At 34.8% G+C, this 26,541-nt stretch overlaps 1 protein-coding gene and 1 long non-coding RNA gene across 4 annotated transcripts in view; both read left to right on the top strand.

Moving 5' to 3' along the window:
• The window catches only part of LOC123677184 (tau-tubulin kinase homolog Asator), a 62,006-nt gene that overhangs the window by 14,464 nt on the left and 21,001 nt on the right, over positions 1-26,541 (top strand). The gene's annotated exons all lie outside the window — the stretch shown is intronic.
• On the top strand, positions 8,688-26,489 carry LOC123677186. 2 transcript variants are annotated; one of them, XR_006747068.1, is made up of 2 exons: positions 8,688-8,859; positions 26,244-26,489. It is a non-coding gene; the product is annotated as an uncharacterized LOC123677186 (long non-coding RNA). The 2 variants fall into 2 exon arrangements; XR_006747067.1 differs by lacking the exon at positions 8,688-8,859 and adding an exon at positions 21,707-22,060.

Here is a 26,541-nt window from a genome sequence, read left to right as displayed (position 1 = left end):
AATTTAGAGAATGTTTGCATTATTCTTCATTTTTTTTCTTGTCCTATACATATATTGTTGTGTCCCAAAGGATCAGTAAAATATTCAGGAATTCATGATTTCAAAAGGCAAAAAATACACAGATTAATTGATCCATTCCAGATAACAAAGTCCATTATTATTCCGGAAAAGGAAAGATCTGACAACAATGTAAATACCACCATAATATCAGCCATGTCAGAAGATCCTTGCATACCAAAATCTATAAAAATCGTGCATTTCCGAGATAACTGAGGCGTTCGATACTTCAAACTCACTCTGTATAGAGTTTCGTTGTCTCCAAGGGCACAATAGGCGGATGAATGAACGTGCCTTCGAAAGCTCCTTCCCCAAGTCAGTGCTTTTCTTGAAATTTTTGTGTCATAACATATTTTATTCATCAAAAGCATAATTTCTTCCGGAATGCTATTAAGTTATTGTACTTCATAAAACAGAGTTGCAGTCAGGTGCTTGGAAATACGACGGCAATAACTCACTATAATTACGAAACCTACTGTTTACTCATAATAAACAGATTTATTATGAGAGAAGCATACGCAACAGTGTCAACCTCGAAAAAGAAGGAAGATCTGAAATTTGGCATCATTTTACAGAACACCGCTGAACAAGGTTGAAATCTCGAAAACGTCAAAGTCGACCAAGTCCACTGCTGTCCATACGTTTACATGAAAATCTATCGTCGGGTAGTTAGGTTGGAGGCTGGAAGCGAAATAACAGTCTTCCAAAGTTCCCGTGGAAATCAATCCACAAACTATGAAGTGCAGAATGTTTACTCTCACTGATTTACCGCATCGTCTGAATTGAATGCGGTCCAACTAAAAGCCGAGATTTAATGGAACTATATTATTTTATCGATCAAGATTCTCGATTTATTATGGGAATTCCAGATTATTTGGAAAAACTCGTGCGAAATCAACATAAACTTTCCTTTTCCGAAATACAAATTTATAGATTTCTGTTCACAAGGTGTATAGAGGGACGAAAAGCACTATGATTCAAACGATCTTTTTTCTTCTACCTACCACATTTACCTCGATATTTGTATTCTATTTTGAACGCTCGTTCCACGAACAGATCGCTTTATCATTCAATAAAAATAGGTAGCTGTAATTTTCGAATTTTGAGCCAGGATTGGTCTCGAATGATAACTTGACGTCATGATAACATGACTTCGTCAGGTGAGCATGGTAACATGTTACCATGTTATCATGACGAAACAATTGTTGTGAAAATAAATATATAAAGCGGAAATAAGTTATTTTACTTTTTAATCATCAATAGTATTAAATCTCTTAAGGAGTTCGAAATGACTGCATATTTTCAGGTGTAAAAGTCTCATCAATATTTATCGCTCATATGTTCTACTCTGCAGATGTCTGAAAACTCTTTAAAAAATTGATTCACCGGGATGACCTATTAGACGTTTAGGTTCTTCCTCGATAACTCTTAAAGTATTCATTTTAGGTAAAGGGTTTGCTTAAGTAACCCCCACTATTTTTGTACGTTGAATCGACTGAAATAATAAAAAATATAGGTTCTAATTTGAAAATCTTGAGTTTTGATGAGTTGTTCAAGTTCATGATCTTCTTATGAACACCCTGTACATTTTTGGTCGAAACCACAAGCAGTCTTATAATACTACGTTTTTTCAGAATCGGAAAAGAAAAAAATTTTTTCGAAAAAAGTTTTTCCTGCCGAAAAATTCGAAGAAATGTCAGTCCTCATCGTCATCATTTTTTCATAAGAATCCCATTAACTCATGAGCAATATGTATGGCATATTGCTGAAATTGTCTTCAAAAAAGCTATCTCATGATGCAATAATTTACTGAACGTGTCTCGAAATAAGGAAGTGGTAGTCTGTTTCCGGTATAACCGGAAATTTTAGAGATCTGAAAATATTTTTTTGGGAAAAAGATCATTGTCTCAAAATCCAATATGAAAATTTTCAGCTCTAAATTATGATCAGTTTTTCATAAATGTCTAACAGGCAATCGCGGTTTATCACCCTATATGATTGAAATGAGGTGTAGTTCGATTTGAAAATGTTTGCAGACATCTGAGTAAATTATATGAGCGATTAATAATGATGAGACCTTTTCAGTTGAAAATATGCAGTCATTTCGAACTTCTTGAGAGAATCGATACTATGTTTCTTTTTTGCACGTGGTCTCCATTTCATTTTGACAAAATGATTGCTTTGAAATATTTTTATGATTTCTTTGATATGGCTTATCTTTAATTGATATTATACTAGTATAGGTATTAAGTAGAGTTGAGTAATCCTATATCCCTTTGAAATTGTATGCGTGAAAAGTATGTGAGCTCCAGTACAAAACATGAAATCCGAAGCATTTTAAAAATTATTATTATGTTCAGACATGTTAGACTAACTGACAGACAAAAAAAAAATCAGCGCAAGCCATTTGAATGAATGAACTTATTTACATATTTTAAAGGTGATTTTTTTTAAATGCAGAGTCTTTCGAACCACCTACAGAGTGATCTGTAAATCTGCAGAAGATTTGAAAACTTTTTGGAAATTCAATGAAAAAAATCGTACAATTATCTCCAATGGTTTTCAAGAAATGATCTTTAGTTTAAGCCATTATTTCCATTAAATTAGTCAAAATAAGTGACCTACGTCAAAAAGTACCACAGATAAATGATGATAAGTGGGGTAATTCGGAATCGGAATTTCATAGAGATTATATGAGTATGAGGCAAAAATTGGATACTCACATTCAAAGAAAACGATATGGTATCGTGTTTCACCACTTCAGGACCAGCTTGTAGAGTCAAAAATAATGATATAGACGCAGAGAAAGTTGATGTCTTCTAGTTAAACAAAGAACTTACATGCAACTTCCTGATGATAGTAAAGACTCCATAATTCGTTGAACTATACGCTTGTTCCTTGAGAATACAGTTATTCTAAAATCATTATAAAGTATGATAATTTTTTGAAGTTTCGCAGGAATTTTCTGTTATACTACCCTACAGCTGACTTCTAGCTCTCCATCTATTTAACTGTGAATGATCGTTTGGTTTTTCAAAGTGGACTTATGTCATGTATGGAATATTTCTTTTAACAGTAATTTTTACTAATATATCTACAGAGGGTTTTTCAGATTTTTAGTCTGTATTCATTATATGTTTTCTATTTTTCGAGAGCGATATCAATCTCCAACGACTGAAATAACATGTCGGATCGCGAAATGAAGTCTACACAATATTTTAATTTATAGATCTTGTAAGTTGTTTCAACTCGAACCGTTCGTTCATGTGTGTATGCATTTTGGCACAGGGATTCTCGGTCATTTTTTTCTGTTGAAAGGGTCTAAATTTAGAGCTGTCGTAAAAATAAAAGAGAAAAGACTGTGGAGAAAGTGAAATTCGTTTGGAAACGTCGAAACGATAAAAAATGCATTTTGTTGGGTCTGCAACGGTGTCTGTTCTTTGAACTGTTGCCCAATAGATTAAAATTAACTGATAGTGTTGGATTCTAGTTTACAATCATTTGAGTTTTTTTCATTAACAATATAAATATATATATTTTTAATGAACCTATAATCAGTGCAATACTTGATGTCAACAAACTCGACAAAGTCGAAATCTTGAGGAAAATGCATAACAATAATATTGATAATAACTAGTGTGGTTTTTATAAAATATTTTTTTCATTTTCAAAACTACAATTTTTAATTACATAGAAATAAATAAGTGTTTCTTAGCTTATATCTGCGGAATATAAAGTAATAAATAAATGATACAAATTTGAAAAGTTTCAAGATTGACAATCAATCAAAGAAATCATCAATATATTTGGAAACATAATTCATACCGATACTAGTAATATCAATTAAAGATATCATTTTAACAAAATGATATAGAGACCACGTGAAAAAAAAGGTCCGAATTCTCTTGAGGAGTTCGAATTGCTCGAAATGACTGCATATTTTCAGCTGGAAGAGTCTCAATATAAATCGTTCATATGATCTGTTCAGACGTCTGCAGACTTTTTCAGCTGAAAATATGCTGTCACTTTTCCTGTTTTTTCACGTGATCTTTATTTCAATTTGTCAAAATATATGTTTCCTTATATGTATTTCGATGATTTCTTTAATTTTTTTATATTTAATTGTTATTACTAGTATAGGTATCAAGTAGAGTTGAGTTGTCTGATCCCTTTGAAATTGTATGCGTGAAAATTATACTGCCAGACCCAGTACAAAACATGAAATGTGATGCATTTTGAAATGATTCATTTTAGGCATTTCAGACGAAAAATGCAGACTATTCATTAGGATATTCGACAGGTAAAAAAATCAGGGCATACTATGTAAAAAAATGGGCTTATTGACATTTTTTAAAGGTAATTTTTGAAAAATTACAGTGTCTTTCGGACCACCTGTAGAGCGATCCGTAAATTTGCGGAAGACTCGAAAACTCTTCGGGAATCTAATAAAATTAAATCGAACAATTATCTCAAATGGTTTTCAAGTTATCATCTTTAGTTTAAACCATTATAACCAGAAAATTTGTCGAAATAATGGTCTACGTCAAAAAGTACCACAGATAAATGATGACAAGGGGGGTATCTTGAAATCAGAATTTCATGGGGATAATGAGTATGATATTGAAACTGTACCACTTTGGGACCAATCTCTAGAGTCAAAAAAAAATTTAAACTTATGCGCTGCATGCTGTCGATTCCGTGAAAATTTGAATCATTCTCCTAGCCCAGAATTTAGAGGGGCACCCTGTTTAGGCCAACAGTACAGAATTGAAGTTGATCAGAAATTCATCAGTAGAACCCCAGAGTTATAAATATAGATAGAGGGAGGATCTCCTCCCTCATATTCATTTTCAGTAAGCAAATTTTGTCCCCAACATGAACTATCAAATTTGACATGACGCGCGCGGAAATGATACGATACTTCACTCAATTCGCGAGTTTCTCCACTAGTGGCGACGCTAGGGGGGACAGGGGGGCCAGGGCCCCCTCAAAAAAAATCCGGTCCCCTCTTGGCACCCCCTGTTTTTGAAAGCTGGCGTCGCCACTGTTCTCCACAAAAAACTCACTTCTTATGTTCCATAGTAAATCAACGTTCTATATTAACTCAAAATATATTAAAGTAAATACCTAAATATATCAGAAATTCAGAAAACAAACTTCAAGCGCGCCAAACGACGTGAAACAACCGATGATACTATAGCAGAGCAAAAATTGCCAAACCTTGGATTTCAGTAGGTAGATACAGAAAATAATAAATATTCTGCTTAATATAAATTAGACAATTACGAAAAATATCGGATTCCAAATATCCAAATTTGCATATTTAATCGGGAATCACTCAAATAAATGTATTTCATTCAATATAATATAAATTCATTATGATATACTCGACATTAGCTGCTTTTTATACAATGTCCTCACTTTAGAATCAATTTGGTCAGCATTTAGCAGCTGTCTGGAGAGGAGTAAAACGTAAATGTCTATATCGTAAAAACTAATCTGAATTCAATTTTGATTTACTTCCAATAATGACCAGATGGTGTGGGAGTCCTAATGTCATCATAAATAATATAGTCAAAGATACCGAAAGTCGACCGTTAAATATTGCAAACCAGACATCGTATTTCTAATGTTTCATAGCAGTTTCAACCGTCAATCAAGTATAACGCTTCACAAGAAGACACCTGTTCTCTTGTCTCAAAACAACAGAGGAGATTTTGACAATTAATTAACTTAACTTTCGTAAACATCACAAGGCGCCAATAGCATGTCACTATTTCACTAATATTCAAAAAAGTTGTTGAGGGTCTGTTTTTGTATAATGTGTGAAGACTAGGACTATCCCGCCCTCAAAGAAGAATGCTTAAGCTCCTACTATTGCTATTGATGAACCTACACCTTAATTTCGCAGGTTGATAGTGTTGATATTGAAATCAGAACCATAGAAACTTCAAGAATAATAATAAAAATTGCCAATATTAGGGCCAATTGCAGCATTTGCCTAAACATTGATTAAAAATTTAACATTGATTACTCTCTGATTTCTTAAGACAAATCAGAAATTAATCGATGTTTAAATTTTAATCAATGTTCAGGCAAATGCCGCAACTGGCCATTAACATGATCAAATAACCGACGTAGTTGAGATTCAGGGTGTTGATATGAAATACTAATTTCCAATTTGGTGCAAAAGATCAGAAAATTCGAATACTTAGGGAAAATAAAGTAAAACCAGCGTTGTTATAATTTTTTGCATCAAAGCTGATTCCTGTTGTCATAAAGGGGGTGAACATTATGAATTTATTCAGGAAGAAATGTCAAGCATGAAATTTCTCTCATGGAAGAGGCAAATTGTATGATTTTGTTAACCAAAAATACATTTCAAGATTTTTGCTTCAGCATCAATTGAAGTCATTTCAAAATGAAATTGAGGAAATTATGTACTAGTACAAGTGCAATGTTTAAAGCACCTGTGATATTGGGTATTTGTTCACTTTACATTTATATAATTTGTAGTCTGTACTTTATTCTTGAAGAATTCTGTTAATAAAATATTATTATTATTATTGAGCAAGGAAAAAGAATATTAGACATGCCCTCAGGAGAAGTGCTAACCGTAGACGGTGAAAAAGTGTTAGATGAGCAACAACAAAAAAACGGAGTCCACAACAGAAGCCATTTGTGGTTTCCGCAGGAAGACCCAATGGGTTTTCGGGCAACAATCAACATCACCACGTGGGAAGCTATAGCTACCTGCGTGAAACCCCAGTCCCGGTAATGATATGTGAACAGCTTCACATTCACATAGCCAGTGTTTGGCTATCCAGAGGATACCTTGGCATATGGTTATTTTGAACACAAATCTACAGGATCATATTTTTCCTGGAACAGTGCCCGTTCTTTCCTCCAGAACTTTTTTGTGGAACACTGGTAGTTAAGAAAAATGTACTACACTTCTTGATTTTTTGTAGTTTCGTCGTATCGCCTACCGATTCCAAAAAATCTTGAATTTAAAGATCTGAACTCAACCTGCAAATTTCAAACTTCTAGATTTTTGCGTTCGAATGTTTTCATATGGGTATACAATAATAATAATATGTGAAAAGATTATCGAGGGTATTATTATAAAGCACGAAAAAAATATATTGGACATGCCTTAGGAGAAGTGCTAACCGTAAACAAGTGTTTCGGGCTTTTGGCCCTCATCAGTTCGATGAGGAAAACTTGAAGGAAAACAACAAACAAAGGGTGTCCATAATAGTTGTTTTCCTTCATAAAAGTGTTGCTCATATAACACTTCCTGGTCTGGATCAATCCAAAAGTTTCTTAGAAACTTTGACTCTACAAGATCCAAGAAGTATCTGGATTCCTCACAGGGCATTGCCGCCTTAGGAATCACTTCATGAGAATGGGTCTAACAGAAAATGACGAGTGCAGATTTTCAGATTCTGTAGGGAGGAGGAAGAAACTCCAGATTACCTGGTGACGGAATGCCACGCCATCGCTAGCCAACGCAAAACCTGCCTTAGACACGAAACTTATAGAAGTGAGGAATTAGCCTCCTTGGAGCCATCCCAGATATTGGAGTTCATCAGAACTCTGGAACTGGAAGGCGAGCTGTAGATCACATTATGGAGAGAATAGCTCTGATGTGGAGCACAATAGACCATTAGGTCGCAGTGAAACGTAACTTCCTTAATTAAATCTAATATAATCTCTTATCTATGCGAAAGCCAATCTAAATGCTCATCCACAGTGATAGGTACCGAGAAACCTAGTGCTCTGGCCGAGGGGTACTGGAACCTTTTGTGATGAAAGGAGTTGTGGCTTTATTTGTCCTCTTCTTTTGTAGGTGAAAAATATGTATTCCGTCTTAGAAAAATTCATCTTAACATCATGACTTTCACACCTCTCATTAATTGTTGTTAAAGTAGAAAAGAGAAGTCGTTTAAGGTTTTCTATAGATTTTTGGATTTCACGGTGATATTTGCGTCATCGGCATAATTTATGAAGGTGTTACGGAATAATGGTTGGCATATCATTGTCGTATGTATAGGTACTACAGAAAGTAGTGGACCCAGGATGCTTCTTTGTGAAACCCCTCTAACTATATGATATATAGCAGATAATATATATTCGGAATCCTTGACACTGATGGAATCATATTGGGTTCTTCGCGTGAAGTAACTACGGAAAAAATTCACTTGTTTGTCTTTGATACCACAGTAGTAGAGCTTCCGCAAGAGAACCTCATTCCAAACGTAGTCGAAAGCTCCAGGAAAATTCTGTATAAATTTCCCAGACTATGATATAAACATCTTTAGCAGTTTTGAATAAACCAAGTATTGATACTTTGATTTCAGGTGAGTATGAAACAAACTATTATAATCCCAACCCTACAGCTTCCGATGAAACCGCACAATAATGGAAGATCTAAAAATAGTAGCGTCACCAGGTCATCGCTTGTCTATATCATCTGCTGGTCGGGATAAACGATCGGGATGACGAGGTGCTGACCTACTAAGATGCCGTCGTAACTCAATTCTTCCTGGTAATTACGTATGTGCATCCGCCAACGTTACACATAATTGCTCGTACGCAGCTTCGGAATAAGAATACACTTAGGTGTCGACCTTCGTGGTGAATTGGCATGGTCGGTGTGTAGAAATGCTGAATTGGATTTAGGTGCGATGATTTTAGCATTTTCTGCTGAGGGGAATAATTGAGGTTATAGTCTTGATAATTTACTTCCTGGAAAAAAGACCTGAGTGTATGAAAAATGGTTACCGGTTAATTTAAAATGTTAGTATGGTTTTTTTGTAGAACTTTAGGCCTTAATAAAGAAAACTGATCAGTAGACTTTGTGGTCAACGCTGGTTCTCAAGTTATAGGATGCTCAAAGTAGACATAGCGATAAAAGCTTGTTATATCATCATAACTTTTGAACCAGGGAACATATTATTTGAATAGTTTTTTCGCTGCTCAATAGCTAAAAGGCTATTCTTCATTATCATTGATTACGTTCCTTTAATATTTCAAGGGATTTATCTTCTTTGCTTACGAGTTACATGAATGGGCAGAAAACGTATCTGCTCAGCTGTTTTGCTCATACATTTGTTTTTGCTATTTTCATTGAAATGTAAAGAGGGAACACCACCACGTGGCAGCTCAGTTCAAAACGAAATCAGACTTATTTCTTCTTACAAATCACTGATTTTCATGGGGTTTTTATGTTATTTCCTTCAACAATAATCTTCATTGTAGAGAGGAAATATTTTTAATTAACTAAAAAAAACGTATTTCGATAACTTTTCGTTTTTCGCAAAAGAATTGATAGATGATATTTACACTGCACTGATATAATTCTTAAATATTAATGAGAAACTTAATGAAAAAAATTTTTTCATTTGCATTATTCTATGACGTGATATTCTCATTCACAACAAAAGGCTAATTTCTGTTCCTTTTAATATAGTTATATCTTACTGGTAATTTGTTTTAAATTTCATGATTCGCTATACATAGCAAATCAATATCTTTTTTTTTCCTGTGTGACATTTATATCTCTACATAATAATAATAATAACATTCATAAAAAATAAAATGGGTAATCAATCATTCTTTCTGCCTGATTCAAGGCTGACTTCAAAAGAATTTCTACATAAAGAACCTATGTGTGAAGTTAAAGCATGCCATTTACTCGAAAAAAATGTTGGCTGAAGTAGAAACAACTTCTGGCAATCGAGACCATTCTTATTCCGAATTCACCACGATAAATCTTAATAACAATTCAATAACGTCAGTAACGATCTATGCATCTATATTTATATTTTGTTTTCCTTCTTCTACCCTATTTTCATGTAATTATAAAACAAACCAAATTTTAATTCTACACTTGAAATTATCAAAGTATAATATTACCTATTGGATAGATAGTGTTTTCATTGATGAAGTTTTCAGAATATATTGGTCCCAAACTGCTTCATTTTGGTGTCTTTCATATCAATAAGATCCTGAGATTTGAGAATATGAGAATACTCTTCAGATTGTTCTATTTAGGATTATTGAACCACTAGAGAAAATTGCTGTAAGGTGAACAACGGTATTGCAATAATGAAATTTTCATATATATATATAGTTTATAGTTTATCTATATAATTAAAATAGTTATCGCTGCCATAAACTCGGTCAACTTGTTCCTACCTAAGTACCTACTGAATATAAATCTTAAATCAAAATTCGACAGTCGAATACCACGATTATCTATAATTCAAAAATTATCTCTCATTAGAAATGCGTAATTATTGATCATTTTTCATTGGAAAAAAGTAATATATGTTTTTGGTTGAATCGATCAACTGTAATTCTATTAAATTGGGATAATGAAACACCGGATTTTTTAACTAATATATTGAATTTGGTTGTACAAGTTATGTGTTTACAAGGTAACAGCTACGAGCGTACTGATTATGGTACCCCTATTTCCTGGGGATGTTGAGGGTCGCTTTGGATTTTGCATACCAAAGCGCAATCCAGGTCCCTGATTGGTCCACGTCTTCGTTCCTTGCCCTTAGATGTGACTTCAGGATGACCATATGTAGCGCCAATGTGGCGCCAAGGATGTTCCTGTTCTATTTTTAGCCCTCGCTGTACCTGCAGGGGTTGGTTTTCCGACCTAAATGCGTCTCTCCGAATATTCAACTGCCCGTAAAGTTTGTGTGAAATTCACTTGACGCAACAACATGAGTATGCATAATCTTTTGACATTTCGGTGACAACAACTTCTTCACTAAGACATATTCGATTGGAGTATAGTTAAACAAATATTCAGTCTACATTTGCACGACTCCGAAATTCATATACATACTGGGCTGAGCCACCCTCAGGTGCAAGATGGGAATAGCCCAGGGACGCTGCATCAGACATCCTGGTTCCATTACATCATATTTCAGAAATGTATTTTACATTATTCTATCAAATTTCATGAAATGATTAATGAATTATTGATGTATAAATATGAATCTCGAAACACCGAAGTGCCGAAGCGAAATTCAAAATAAACTGTTTTTTCGCCTCACTTCATTTTAGTATTCATGTTTTTTACTGAAAGATTTGAACTGCTTTCAAACAATTTAAAATATTTCAATTTCTTATGAAATATTAAGACATTTTTAAATAAATCTCAAAACTATGAATGCAATATAACCTACTACTAGAGTTACAATTCTTACAGTCTTGAGATTATAATGTTGCATCTTTTCCGATCAGCTTACTACAAACTACAATACATAATTAAAATTAATTCACAACATCTACATAGCGATAGGAATACTTTCGACTATGTCAGTTTCGGTAACGAAGCGGTAATTTTCAAAATTTAAATTATAACGCGAATTAATATACAGGGTGTTTCCTAAACATGCGGCAAAAATTCAGGGGGTTGTTTCTTGGACTATTCTAAGAATATTTTGTCCTTTGATGATTTTTGAAAAACTTATTTGTTTCGAAGATATAGGGGAAACAAAATTTCAGATAATAACATTTTATTATGAAAAATTACATGAAAATTCAACTCAACCAACAAAAACTGTTGAAAATGACCACCTCTAGCCAGCATACAAGCATCCAATCTTCTCCTCATTGACTGCCGAACCCTTTCAAAAACACCAGGATCATTTCTTATTAAGTTACACCCAGCAATGATCCGATTTCGCAAGTCTTCCACATTTTCTACTGGAGTGGTATAAACTATCAATTTTTAGTCAAAAAACTGGCCGTTTTTAGTAATTGGAATGTTGTTAAACAAATTTAAAAATAAATTGTACCTACTTAGTAAACACAGTGCGGTACGCATTTTTATTTAAACTATTATTAATTTTAAAAATATGAAAAATGTTGTTCGCCCTGTATCTTCGAAACAAAGAGGTTTTTCAAAAATCATCCAAGGACAAAACATGCTTAAAATAGTCCAAGGAACAACCCCCTCAATTTTTGCCGCATGTTTAGGAAACACCCTGTATAAATAACGAGCGTTCATTTGAATTCGTGGTCAAGAGTGCTGTGGAGAAATTAGAGTTGATTTTCTGTGAATACAAAGTAGCGCTTAACATGCCAATTGAAAAGTCCCGGTCTATCATAGTACACATTAGTAACACATTTTTTTGGCGAAATTCGATTTTATCAACATAGTTGCCTTCGAGGGCGATACAACGATTATAGTGGTCTTCCAACTTTTCGATACCATTTTTGTAGTACGATTTGTCTTTCGCTTCAAAATAGGCCTCAATTTCGGCGATTACTTCTTCATTGGCGCTGAATTTCTTTCCAGCGAGCATTCTTTCGAGGTCTGAGAACAGAAAAAGTCGCTGGGGGACAGATCTGGCGAATACGATGGATGCAGAAGCAATTCGAAGCCCAATTCAACCAGTTTTGCCATTGATTTGTGACACGGCGCATTGTCTTGATCAAAACAGCACCTTTTTTTCCTTCAAATGGGGCTGTTTTTCAACGATTTTATCCTTTAAACAATCCAATAATGCTATATAATAATCACTGTTGATGGTTTGGCCCTTTTGGAGGTAATCAATGAATATTACACCTTGCGCTGACTGTTGTGTTTTTCCTCGCTTTGGATTCGGTTCTTCGTGTGTAGTTGACTGTCGATTGGACACCGGAGTGAAATTATGGAGACATGTTTCAACCATTGTCACATATTAACGCAAAAATTCAGGTTTATTGCACTGAAACAGCTTCAAACACTGCTCAGAATCATAAACATGTTATTGCTTCTGATCGATTGTGAGCTCGCGCGGCACCCATTTTGAACACAACTTTCATGAACAAATATTCGTGAATGATATGATGTACACGTTCAGATGATATCTTCACAATGTCTGCTATCTCGATCAAATTCACTTCACGGTAATTCAAAATTATTTTGTGAACTTTTCAGATTTTTTCGTCAGTGATAGCCTCTTTTGGGCATCCACTGCGTTCGCCGTCCTCGGTGCTTATTTCACCACGTTTAAACTTAGCATACCAATCAATGATGGTTGATTTTCCTGATGCTAACCCCGGAAACTCTTCATCAAGCTAAGATTTTGCTTCAACTGTATTTTTCCCTTCAAAAAGCAATATTTTATCCGCACACGATATTCTTTTTTCTGCATCTTTTTTCAAATAACAAAGTAGCTCACAGTCACAACGCAATATCTCACAAACTAATGGTGGGACTGCTGTCAAATTTTGACCCGTATCGATTGAAGGTTGGTACTAACTAAAAGTCATATGGATTTAATACTAGCACCGCAATCTGTGCATCAAACCAGGGACGTTTCAATTGGCCTAATAGCTTGTACAATTTAGATACCAAATTCAAAGTATGTGAACAAATGTTAGTAATATGGTAGAAGCCAAGCGCTTCTTGCAATCACAGAAAATCTACTTCTCCACAGCATTCTTGACCACGAATTTAAATGAACTCTCGTTATAAAATTTTTAAATTGTTGTTTTATTAAAGAATTACTAAGTGAAAGTGGAATTTTATAGTCTCTGCACAATAATGATGTAGAGGCAATTCTTCATTCACCATTATTTAATTTGGAATTTGAGCCACTATAAAGAAAAACCAGAAGGGGCTCAATGATAACATTTGCCTAGGCGCGCAACTTGGGCTTGGCCCGGTCCTGGGTAGAAACCTCATTATCCGGACCCCTGTTATACGCATTCTCGATTATCCGGACGTCCACGAGTATTGACGAGCGAGGGGTCGATCGGAAATTTCCCCGATATCTGCAGTCTGCACTACGATTTCGTAATAGCCGCAGTTAGATCTGAATTGATACTCCGTTGTGTCGTGTTGAGTCTTCCTTTAACAATGTCAAAGCGTAAGAGAATGGTGTTATCGCTTAAAGATAAAATCGACATTATCAATTCATTGAAAAAAGGAGAAATATGTCGTAAGCTGGCTAATAAGTACGGTGTAGGTACATCTACGATCAGCGACATCAAGAAGAATTCTGATTCGATTTTGGAGTACACCTGCAAACTCAATAGCAAAGGAGGAAGTTCACATCGGAAAACAATGAAAAAACCGAAAAACGATATGTTAGAAGAAGCTTTGTATTGTTGGTTTTTGCAAAAACGATCAACTGGGCAACCAATATCTGGTCCTTTGCTCTGTGAAAAAGCTTTGCAGTTGAATAAAGAAATGGGTGGCGATGAATCGTTTGTGGCCAGTAACGGATGGTTATTTAAATTCAAATCCCGTCATAGAATTCGAAAGTTGGAAATACAGAGTGAAAAAATGTCAGCTGATTTGAATGCAGCTGATTCTTTCGGGGATAAATTTATCAAGGACGAAATTCAAGATGAAGCTGAAGAATATGTGGATGAAGAAGAAACTGCTGAACCATCCCATGATGAAGCACTTCAAGCCCTGGAAACAGCTGAAGAATATGTGGATGAAGAAGAAAATGCTGGACCATCCCATGATGAAGCACCTCAAGCCCTGAAAACAGCTGAAGAATATGTGGATGAAGAAGAAAATGCTGGACCATCTCATGATGAAGCACTTCAAACCCTGGAAACAGCTGAAGAATATGTGGATGAAGAAGAAAATGCTGGACCATCTCATGATGAAGCATTTCAAGCCCTGGAAACAGCTTTAAAATGGTATGAAAAACAAACAGAGTGTGATACTTTGAGTTTGTTGCGACTGAAACGTATCCGTGACTTAGCCGCATCGAAAAGAAAAAATTGTCTCCGTCAAATGAAAATCACGCAGTATTTTAACCCAGAATGAAATCTATATTAATTATGTGAATATTTAGAATCTAGTGATTTATTTTTTAATGAATATATATTTATGTTGCTTAGTGCTACTTCTGGTTTTCTCAATAAATATATACATAGGAATAATATTTGCAGTAATTCAGACATCGTCGGAATTCTGAGACCTTATGTTTGGCGAAATGAGACACTGTTAATAAAAGTCAAGAAGTGTTTTACATTTGTGTTGTACATTTTATTAGTTTATGTAACCAATGCAATGGATGAATTTAATCTTAACTGAACAAGAAAAAAATTACATGCATGGAAACAATAAGAGATCTAATGGTATCCATTGGGATATTGTTCCATTCTTCTTGGGCCGCGAGTTCCTGGAGGGTGCTAGGATTAATTCTATTTGAGATTGCAAGTTCAAATGTCCTCAATATGAGATTCGCAATCTCTAGTGAATTTTGTACTCTTCTCGTGCAATGATACCATCCATAAAAAAGAAATTGACCCCAATTTCATATCGAAGAGAATAAATAATAGGTTAAAAAATGTCTCGAACATATCTATCCCCTGTCATAGTGTTTAGAATGGGAAAAGGCTACGGACGACGACCATGTATTATGCCTGATCTTCCTTGGTATTAAACGACTTCTCTGGCAAAAGGTAGTCTTTCATGTTGCCCTGACCCTCTCCAAACTCTGTGTCGCTGACTATAACTATTATTATTATTTGAACTGGGGTCGTTGTGGCTCGGTAAGCCTTCCGGGAACTACGACCATGAAAACTTTTGTTCTCTACCCTACTCATTCATGGAAACCCAAGGAGGTCGTCAATGACGTTGATAAAATTGACAACCTCCTAAGGGGCCTTGGCCGTTACCTCTCGAGTATCCAGGACCGGCTTCCCCATATGATTGTTTCATAGGCCAGCCAGCTCTGGACACTTGCATACCATCTGTTCGGCTGTTTCTGCTTCTGATCCACAGAGCCTGCAAATTTCATCAGCTGACTTTCCCATACGTTACAAATGATGTTTGTACCGACAGTGTTCCGTCAGCATATAGCTATAACCAACTAAACCAATTCTGATTTCGTCTGAAAAAAAAAATTCGCCAATGACCAAACAGCCAGTCTCTGTGTTCCTGTAGTCCACTGTTAACGAACGGCTATGTGTCTGGGAAGTAACCTGGGTACTCTTAATGGTCTCCTGTATCGGAAATTGACTCTAGCAGGTCTCCGCCGTATTGAGTTGTGGTACTAGAAATTAAGTGACCAAACATTCTTCTAAATGATTTCGGACAGCTGAAAATGTTATGGTCCGATTCCGACGTTCATATCCTGCTAGATTCCCATCTTCTCTTGCACTAGTTACCCTATGGTGCTCAATTCTAGGTCCTCAGTGATTAGTGAACGCTGTTAGTTTCCTGGTGCGAATGCACTATTCGGTTAACTGAAGTACGGGGAATTCTTAGGCCATCCGCGATTTTATGATTCGACCCTCATTATGCAAAGCCACTTTTCTTGCTATCTTGAACACTGACAATCTATTGCCAGACACAATTGCAAAGAAAAACTCAATAATCACTTAAATGCTCTAAATTGATATGAACCATTTTAAAAAATTGGAATGAAAATTGAAGGACATTGTTGTTGTAGGTATACATTTCCGTAGATTAAATGTAACGATTCATGATAAATTTACGAGAGGGTTCCAAGAATTTTGGCGATATGTGTAGGTATATAGGATAATCCCTCCTCTTCGATTATCCGAATGTCTAAAGACAACAATTAGTCCGGATAGTAGGGTTTCTAACTCAGTATTTACTGACTCTGCTGTAAATAAATATCCAGTCACCTTGAAAATATGAAGAATACCCTGGAATATTTCCACCGTCTCAAGTATCCTCTACGAAAGTCGAAGGGTAAATTCGCCGCAAACTAATCAATTACTGTTACGCCTATGTGCAGAGCATTCCTCGTGGAATTCCCTTTTGAGCGTCCCTGAACGCCCTTGAATTCACCAGACTAATGGATTCTCCTTACCAGCCTTGATCGAAAGAAATGGAAATGTCGGCGCCATGTTGTCTCCTGCTTTCAGTTCTGTCTACCAACCCGCCGCCTGCTTTCTCACACGTATAACTTTATCGGAGCGTTAATAAGTTTCCTTTGACCGAAAAATTGCGAAAATAGCTCCACATTAGGTTATTTATAGCTTGTTGAACGATCGCGAAAAAATCAAGGCCGATGTTCTTGTTGGGGAACTCGAATGCAAGCTTATCTTGTTTCTGTTTATTGTTACCACATCGTGGTTTTCTGATGGATATTTACTTTCTTGAATACAAAACAATATGTATACAGAACAAGTCCAGTAGACTGAAGAGAATATCCGATTACAATGAAGAACGATTTCATTTCTCCTTAAAAATTGAGCATGGTTTACATTGGTTTATTTAGTACCTAGTAGAGTTTACTAGCATACTTTTTTACTGAAGAATGTTTATTTTGGTGAAGGAACTGTATTCACGTTTGCTAGTAATTTGAAAAGATAGTTCAAAGGCTGAAGCAGCAAGCAGCTAGAAAGACCCACCATCCCCTTTTAAACTAAAATCAAACCTGTGTTTGGTTACATTGATATCACAGATAAATACAAAAGTAGGACCCCTAATCTATGATTGATATAGTCAACGAACAAAGCGGTAGAGTAGATTAAGATTGTGGAAGTTTGGTGGGATAGTGAAGTGCACTATTCCACACGTGCTATTCATTTTATTCTCGCCTGCACTATCTGTCCAACTCTACTATCAGCACAACCGGTTTACATTATTCTAGTAGGGGAATATAACTCTACCACTGAACTCTACTACTAATTATGTATACCAATGTAAACCAGGCTTTAAAGAGGACACTCATCTTGGGACTCAAGATAAGGCTGTGATACAATTTTACGGTCAAGTTGGTAGCTTCAGGTACAAATCAGCAGTGTACAATAATCAGTTACATCACATACTAGGTGCATTTGTTATTGTTCACGCTAATGCTATCTATTAATTGAAGATGAATATAAATTATAAATGAATTATGCTTCTTGATTGACTCTTATAACAATACTTTATATATGGTGTGGAATATCCGCGCTTGGGAATCTCTCTGCCTTGAAGTGCTAGTTGGGTATATTTCATTAGGTCATTAATCTACTATTGTACAGGGTGTTATACAAGAAGTCACATAAAAATATATTTTTCTCAGTCTCGACCGGCGCTAAGTCATTAGAAGTGAATATTGATTGTTGTTAGACTCATTTCTTGAAATTTTTATCGAAATCTATAAAGGCGTTCAATAGTTCAACGTTTTATTCGAAGATTGACAGGTCAATGTATATTGTGAATTGAAATATACCCGATAGTCAATGGTACATGTAGTTGTAGTTCTCCGTTGTGGATGCTGTATTCTGCCTCCTCTGGGCCTGGGAAATGTTATTGAATTCACTGATTCACTATGCCATCCGACTCGAAGGACCAAAAATTTAGTGATAGTTTTGTTGGGTTTGTAGTAATAAAAGTTTGAAGCTTTGAATTTCTTTATTTAGCTTACTGTGCGTATACATAGTCTGAATGTTACTTCAATACTAACTAGGTCAACAGTCAACTTCGTTGCGTCTAAAGGTCGCGTCTTATTTTCTCCCTTATGTTCTCAATCCCACCCCAAAAAGTTCATATTCCTCCGATGTTGTCAAGAACTCTTCATGTTCCACTGAATCGAGCACCTTCTACGAATCGAAAAATATGCATAAGCAAGACTTAGAATTGTCGAAGGATCTGCGATCAAATTTCAAGGTGGAATCTATATTGCCGAAGGATCAGTAGGTACACCATGAATTTCCGAAAACTCAGCAATCCTTGTGAACACTTTTTTTTTCTGAAAGATGGATGTCAATGATATTAAGCGATAATTCCCAACAACATGTCTGTCTCTGGACATGGAAAGAGTTTTTATAATTGCAGACTTCAAGTATGATGGGAATCTACCGACTTGTAAGGGGAGATTGACAATGTATGTTAAGACCTAAGCATATTTAATGCAACGTTGAACAAAGATTGGATATAAAGTCTAATCCAGGGGCTACAATATTTTCATAATTTCTTCTTCGGTTGTTATATTCATCTGAAAATCGGCGAAACCTCCTCTATTTTCCTGGAGCTTGTTTGGAACCCTTCTCGCTTTTGGTGATTACTTTGATAGTCTTTGTGTTGTCCTTTATCAACGTTTTCAATCATTCAACAAATATTTCCGCCGCACAGTCTATATCATCGCATATATATTGTGTCCAATGTAATTTTTAATTATGAATAATTGACAACTTGATTGTATTTAATTTTTGATATCCCGGAGCAGTCATATCAGATTTCACGAAGAGAGCAACTGCATAATATAGTTCCACCGATAGTTACTTCACATGAAGCAAAACTGGCATGAGATAATTCTTTGCAATTTTGTTCTTCAAAAATATTTGGTCTATACCAGTATTACTTTACGGTCTTTGTATGGAAAAAATGGTCGAAACAAAGTAATGTTCATGTTCATACAATATATTCAGATATTAATAAGTACCCCATCATCAGTTAATGTTTGTATCACCTACCAAAATGTTAACATGGTCAGTGGTTTTTATGTGCTCATTCAGCAATTGCGATATTTGATCCGTGAAATCCTCTCTAGATATTGTATGTGGTCTATAAACAACTATTTGCTTTATGGAATATCTAATACAACCATTCAACGCCAAGAAGTCCATTGCATTTTTAGTCACTATTTTGTAATTATAATCTGAACCAGATCTGACATACCACCCCTCATTCTGATTTATCGCTCTTATATGAAATATAGTATTGATTCAATGGAAATAACTGTAGATCAAATATTTTCCATATTTCAGATAAATCCGTATAATCAAAATTGCCTCAAGAGAATAAGCAACTGATCAAAATTTCTGTTCAAGCTTCTTATACTGGGATGAAGTAACTTGAATACGAAATTGTATTGACATACTGTCTGCAGACCTAACAAAGCTTTTCTTGTGGTGAACTCTCGATAAACAAGTATTATTTGCGTTTGAACAGTCATTCTCGTACTCGTAAATATATCTCTCAAACATTATTAGTAAAATTGAGCTGGTGATAGTCCGTATGTTCCCTTATTCTATCTACTTGCAATTTATAAAGTGGGTATTCGGAATCCATAGTTTATGAATAATTTTATATTCTGATTTAAAGATTCCGTTGATATTATTCTATTGATTCAAAGTCTTCAGGGGAGGTGAAACTCTCATAGTCATGGGCTTCCGAACATTTTGAACTTTTTTGGGTACTTTTCATATTAAATATAACTACCAAGGATTGAATTTCTTCAATACTGCGTTTTAGGTTAGATTCAAACAAATATACAGGGTGTTTCCAAATTAGGCGTGAACCTTGAAGGAGATGTTAGTATCACTTATTTGCTGTCGATTGAGTCATTTTTATAACTGAATATCAACAGTTTCTGAGATATTTGAGTTTTTAAAAAAATTTCTCACCCCACTTCATTGTACGTCAATTTTTTCTACGTTGATCAGATTTGAATTAAATTTTGGATTATTTTCATCAAAAAAGGATATGATATGTATGAAACAAGCGAAGCTATGCTGTATTAGATGTTGAATAAGAATTAGTATGATTCGAAAAATGAAGAAAATAAAAGTAAATTTTCCTGCAACTTACGAAATCCACTATTTATGTATGACAATAGTTATTTATAATACAAGTGCAGAAGGCCAAGGCATTGATATTCTTCCACGATTTCAACATTCAAAAACGAGCCACGAAGTGGCGAGTTTTTGAATGAACGAGTGATAGAATGCTAAATGAGCCTTCTGTACGAGTATTATACATTATTTTCTCTAATTCATTGTATTTTTATTGAAATTAATGAAAAATTTTCATAAAAATCATTTAGTGATTTTTGCATTGAAAAATGTTGGTTGGCAGAACTGATTTCTTTAAGGCAAATTGATGAATTGACAGATAATACCGAGGCGGAAAGTTCGCAGTACCAACATATAATAATAATTTATAATCATGAAAACTGTGCGTTTCTGATATATTCTTGCACGATTTCGTTCTTCAAGATGTGGAAGATTGAACGGAATAACCACATAATTAGAGAAAATGATTTTAAAAACTTGCCGAATTGCTTCTTTATTTCCTAAACAAATTTTCGTTAGAATGCAGGCACTGGTTTTGTTTCATATCAGCAGATTTAGATTTGAGAGGGGAAAGAAGCAAAAAAAGGAAAGTAATGATTTAAATATTTTTTATTGCAATTGAATTCAAAATTTAAGAAGAAAATGTATTCATAAATTATGTTTGGAATGACCTCCACCATTTCTTATACAAGCACGAGCCTTTTTTCTTATGTCTTCAGTTATTACTTTTCGCCTGAAATTTACTGCAACCTTCTCGCTGCTGTCATTTCTAACGGTGTTAGATCAAGGCATCTCGCTGGCCACGAAAATAATCCAAACTTAATCAATTTTGGTCAACCTAGTAAGATGAAAAATCTTTTGAAAATCACAAGAACTCAAATATCTCGTAAATTGTTGACTTATGTTTGTCACTACAGTAAATGAGTCATACTAACACGTCCTCCAAGTTTCACATCAAATGTGGAAGCACCCTGTATACAATCTCCCAACAAACAATTCTAAGAAAACAAATCAAAACCGCATCTAATCGAATACCCACAAACCTCACGTGTGAAAAAATAGATTCACTGCCAGCGAGTTACGGATCAACGAACCTGAAGATATATCCAAAACGCCTTGTTCCAAAATTTATAACTAATAACGCTGCACACGGTACAATTCCGAACATATCTGACACGTCCAATATTCGATAAAGCTCTCGCCGAAACTATTAAGATGCAACAATGAAGGAATATTATTATTCGAAACTAGATTGAACAATAAATTGGGTTTTCATTGTTGGCGTGAAGCTTTCAGCGGATTCCTATGAAATATGAAGCGGTTACCGGAGTGAATTATTAAGGAAACGTGGGGACAGGCCTTGATTTCGGGAGTTATGAATACAAATAACTCCTAATGGATTCCTTCAGAGATGACGAGAGGAAGGTCCTTCGAGAAATTAACTGTGAAAATTAAAATGTTTGCCATCATGATATTGGATACGGTAAGAGTTAGTTATATTAAGCAAATGCTCCAAAATGGATTATTTTCGTGAGTAATATCATAATGGCATCAAATTTTTCCGAAAACAATTGAAAAAACACGTTGTTTTTTAACAAAAAGCATCAGTGGTGGCGGCAACAAACTGCACAAATGCTTTTTGTTAATAAAATATTACTTTGCATTGTGTTTATCCAATTTTTTTTCACAGGAAAAATTAAATACCCGAATGGTATTTGACAAGACTATTTCATGCGACCATAATTAGATGTCTAAAAACCTGGTGAATGCACTAATTAGATTTTGTTTTGCCAAATTTGAGAATATTAGTTAAGATTCGTTAAGTCAACTTTAGGTAGCGCTATTGTAAATTATGACAGATTCTTGTTATTTCAAATATTGGAATTTATTTTAGTAAACGTTTTGTGAATATTTCAATGCAGATGTACCAAATGGAGATGATTTTTCACTGTTTTCTTCTTGAAATTTCTAGGAAATACAAAAATCCGCAATATGATCATTCTTGCACTTTTCTTTGAATACGATGCACTTAAAATCATACAAGATATAATATAGAAAAAAATTTGTTTTCTTAGATTAGGGCCTTAAATGAACAAAATTTTAAAAACCTTTAATGCTATATAAATTATGACAGATTCTTGTTATTTCAAATATTTGAATTCATTCTAATAAACGTTTGGTGAATATTTCAATGCAGATGTACCAAATGGAGATGATTTTTCACTGTTTTCTTCTTGAAATTTCTAGGAAATACAAAAATCCGCAATATGATCATTCTTGCACTTTTCTTTGAATACGATGCACTTAAAATCATACAAGATATAATATAGAAAAAAATTTGTTTTCTTAGATTAGGGCCTTAAATGAACAAAATTTTAAAAACCTTTAATGCTATATAAATTATGACAGATTCTTGTTATTTCAAATATTTGAATTCATTCTAATAAACGTTTGGTGAATATTTCAATGCAGATGTACCAAATGGAGATGATTTTCCACTGTTTTCTTCTTGAAATTCCTAGGAAATACAAATATCCGCAATATGATCATCCTTGCACTTTTCTTTGAATACCATGCACTTTAAATCATACAAGATATAATATAGAAACAACTTTGTTTTCTTAGATTGGGGCCTTACATGAACAAAATTTCAAAATCCTTTAATGCTATCGTATTTTTTTGTCATTAATGGATTTTATATTTTCTTTCGCCACAGTGACATTCTGAACATTTTTCTTATAGATAACGAGAAGTTAATAAAATACATATTACAAACGTCTATTTTAATAGGAAACTGATCCTTGGAGTTCATCTGTTGATTTGATACTGGATACATCAATCAAATTTAAATCAAAATCAATGGAAAAAATATCGAAATGACAAGAATGACATTCCGGCACCGCCACGGAATAAAACTAATATTCTCAATTTGGTCGAATGTCATTGCATTCAAAAACTGACGAGTGCATATACACCATGTTTTCAGAAATTTTAGACCATAATTACTTACTCACCTACGCCTTTGAAACGATGACACACACAGTCCGCTCAGCAAATCGAATATGATCCACTCAAAGATCTATATAGCAAGGATTATGTTAGGAATCTCCATGAAAGACCATATTCGAAATGAAGAGATCATAATTAGAACAAAGGTAGAAGAGACGTAATAGGTAGTATTGCGGAAATGAAATAGTCCTAGATGGGGCATCTCGCTCGGCAGGAAGAAAGGCGAACATAAGCGAAGTGTAGGAAGACCAAAAACACCAAAACGCTGATTAGTGTATATTCGAGCAAGGGTTGGACGATATTGGCTCCAGTTGGCTCAAGGTCGAGTAAATTGGAGAATTCATGGGAAGTCCTATATTCAGGAGTGGATGCAAACAGGCTTGAAGTAGAAGAACTTTTTGGAATGCGTAGAATCTAAAATATGACATGAAATAAATAAGCTGAAATATACTCATACTCTCAAGGGAGAGCTGGATCAGTGGTGGACTCTTCAGTTAGGCAACCCAGCGATCTCTGCCTAAGATACCCTCCCACACCATTGTGAAGAGGTGAATCCGCTGCAACGCTGCGATCCTCATTAATCTGTCAGGGCCTTAGTAGACTGTGGCGCAACGCTGAAGGAGGCCATTCACGAGGTTACCATGTTCGAGCGTTCGGATTATTTTACAGTCGGGCAGCTCGGGACACGACCTCACGACTGTAAATCAGAGAATGAACTTGACTGCCCGACTGGAATCTCTTGGACGCTTGGTGTTCAAAGTCTCGAAAAATGCTTCGTGAGTGGCGGGCTTAATAATTACACCTCTCGAGCCGACCGAGTCACCACACACTTCCCTGCCAGTACCGACGACCTAACAGAGGAGGAGGTGTGTAGGTATAATTAGCGGGGAGGGAGTTTTTAATTTTCCTATCCAGTCTTCAATTCCACTGCTATCTAGATGGGGTTAGGATCTTTCACCGGTAATGTTTCTGCAGGAAAGAGTTGCCTTAAGTAGTTGAGCCACTCCGTTTCGTATAACTTTACTATTGATGATTTGCACCAAACAAATGTCTCCTTGCTACTCTTACAAGCATGCAATCTACAGTACTAATTGTAACGAATACGTCTAAATTGAAGGTTAAGTTTAAATTTATTCATTCATCTCATTTGTTAATTTCTACAAATCTACAATAATTGATTCGACAATATGCAACAAACCAGATCCCAATAAGAACGCAATTTGTTGCTGTGATAAATATTAGTAAGATACGTAAACAAGATCCCATTGTTATCGGTAAACTGACTGTACAGGAAATCGAGCAGGAAATGAATGTAATCTTCAGGCATCACCACACAGGCATCGTATATGGATTCATGAATCCAAATGTAGAGAATCAACTTCCAAAGATGGTTTGAGGAAATTCTTGATGCAAAAACTAAATAAAGATGATATTATTATTGATTAAATTCTAACGAGAAGAAGAGGAAATATTGTGGTCTTTCCCCTTCTATCTAGAATGAGGTAATAGTAGGAGCTTCAGAACACTTTCAAGGCACCATGTATGATTTAGTGTTTTGGCATAAAAGCGATTTTTATTTGAAGAAATCAAATGACGTCAGTCTAAAATGGAATAGTAAATTAGTACCTAACCTATTGAACATTCAAATATTACATGGTAAATTAAAACCATTTGAACTCTATGCTAAAATAAATAACATAGATTTGTTATGCTTGAATCAATATCGGCTAATGCATTATGTATATGTAATGTATTCTGGTAGGAAACAACATATTCGTGGGAGTTATGGTAAACCTACTGATATAGCAGGACTTCCTCAGATGATTATCTCAAGTGTTAAATTTCGAGAAATTTTGTTCACTTATGTGGTGTAATTTTATTATTATTATTACTGCCTATTAGCCAACACCTAGCCTATATGCTATGTTCCGGTAATATTGAAAGTTCATGAATCATATTTATGCTGTTTTTATCTCTTGATAGCAAACTACTTAAAGTTTTTTTTCATAATTTTCGATTGATATACATACTGTATTAATGACTATACGCGTATTTTTATTAATGTACTTACAACACTATAGTAAACGGGCATTTGGTTATTTACGTGAATTCAGGAGCTTTCTAGCAATTAGCTCATGAAACTATGAGAGCTAGGACTATGCGGCAAAAAATATTGGATCGAAAAACATCGTGAAAATACAGTTTTCACTTTTCCCAATTTTATTCAATTAATTAATCAATCGATTTTTGTAGCAAATTTCATCCATCATAGCTATAATAGTTTTCGTATAACAAGAAAAAGCACTGGACGGAGGACGAACGGGTTTTCAGATTCTTTCACATTCCAAAACGTAAACTGTAAAAACCTATGACTATAAAAACCATAATATAGTTCAACCTAATCGGTTGAGACAAATTCTGGAATGTGAGAAATGAAATATGATAGCGGTATGTTTTCTAGGGTACCTAATATCGACAAAAATGCCGTCAGTATAAATCAAACATATCCATATTATTTCCATACTTGGAATATAGATTCCATCTGACTTCAATATTACGAGCAATATTATTAGGAATCAACATTCAGATTTTATCAGTTTTATATTTTATAGTTTCTCAGTGATTATTTATTTTTAATTCGTTCTCTTTATTTTTAGCCTCCAGATTCGTGGATCGTATTTTAAAGAGGATACCAGTTAGCGACTTATTTTTGTACCAATTTTCATGCAGTTAGCTCTGTGATAGTTTCCGAAAAAATTCAGATGGCGTTCTTAAAAGAAGGATATTCTATTTAATCTGTATATTCCATACCACTTGAAAAGTAATATAATAGTTGATAGAATGAATAAAATATTCTACGAGATAGGATGAAAGAATAAACCACTAAGTGGAATTTGCAATGCTTTTGGTTTATTATTTTCAATTATATAATACTTTTTAGAATCGTTGAAGGAA

This window comes from Harmonia axyridis, chromosome 3 (genome assembly GCF_914767665.1).
Source record: "Harmonia axyridis chromosome 3, icHarAxyr1.1, whole genome shotgun sequence".
Classification (NCBI taxonomy): domain Eukaryota; kingdom Metazoa; phylum Arthropoda; class Insecta; order Coleoptera; family Coccinellidae; genus Harmonia; species Harmonia axyridis.
The sequence above is the reverse complement of the archived record's forward strand: the minus strand, read 5'-3'. Positions and strand labels throughout refer to the sequence as shown.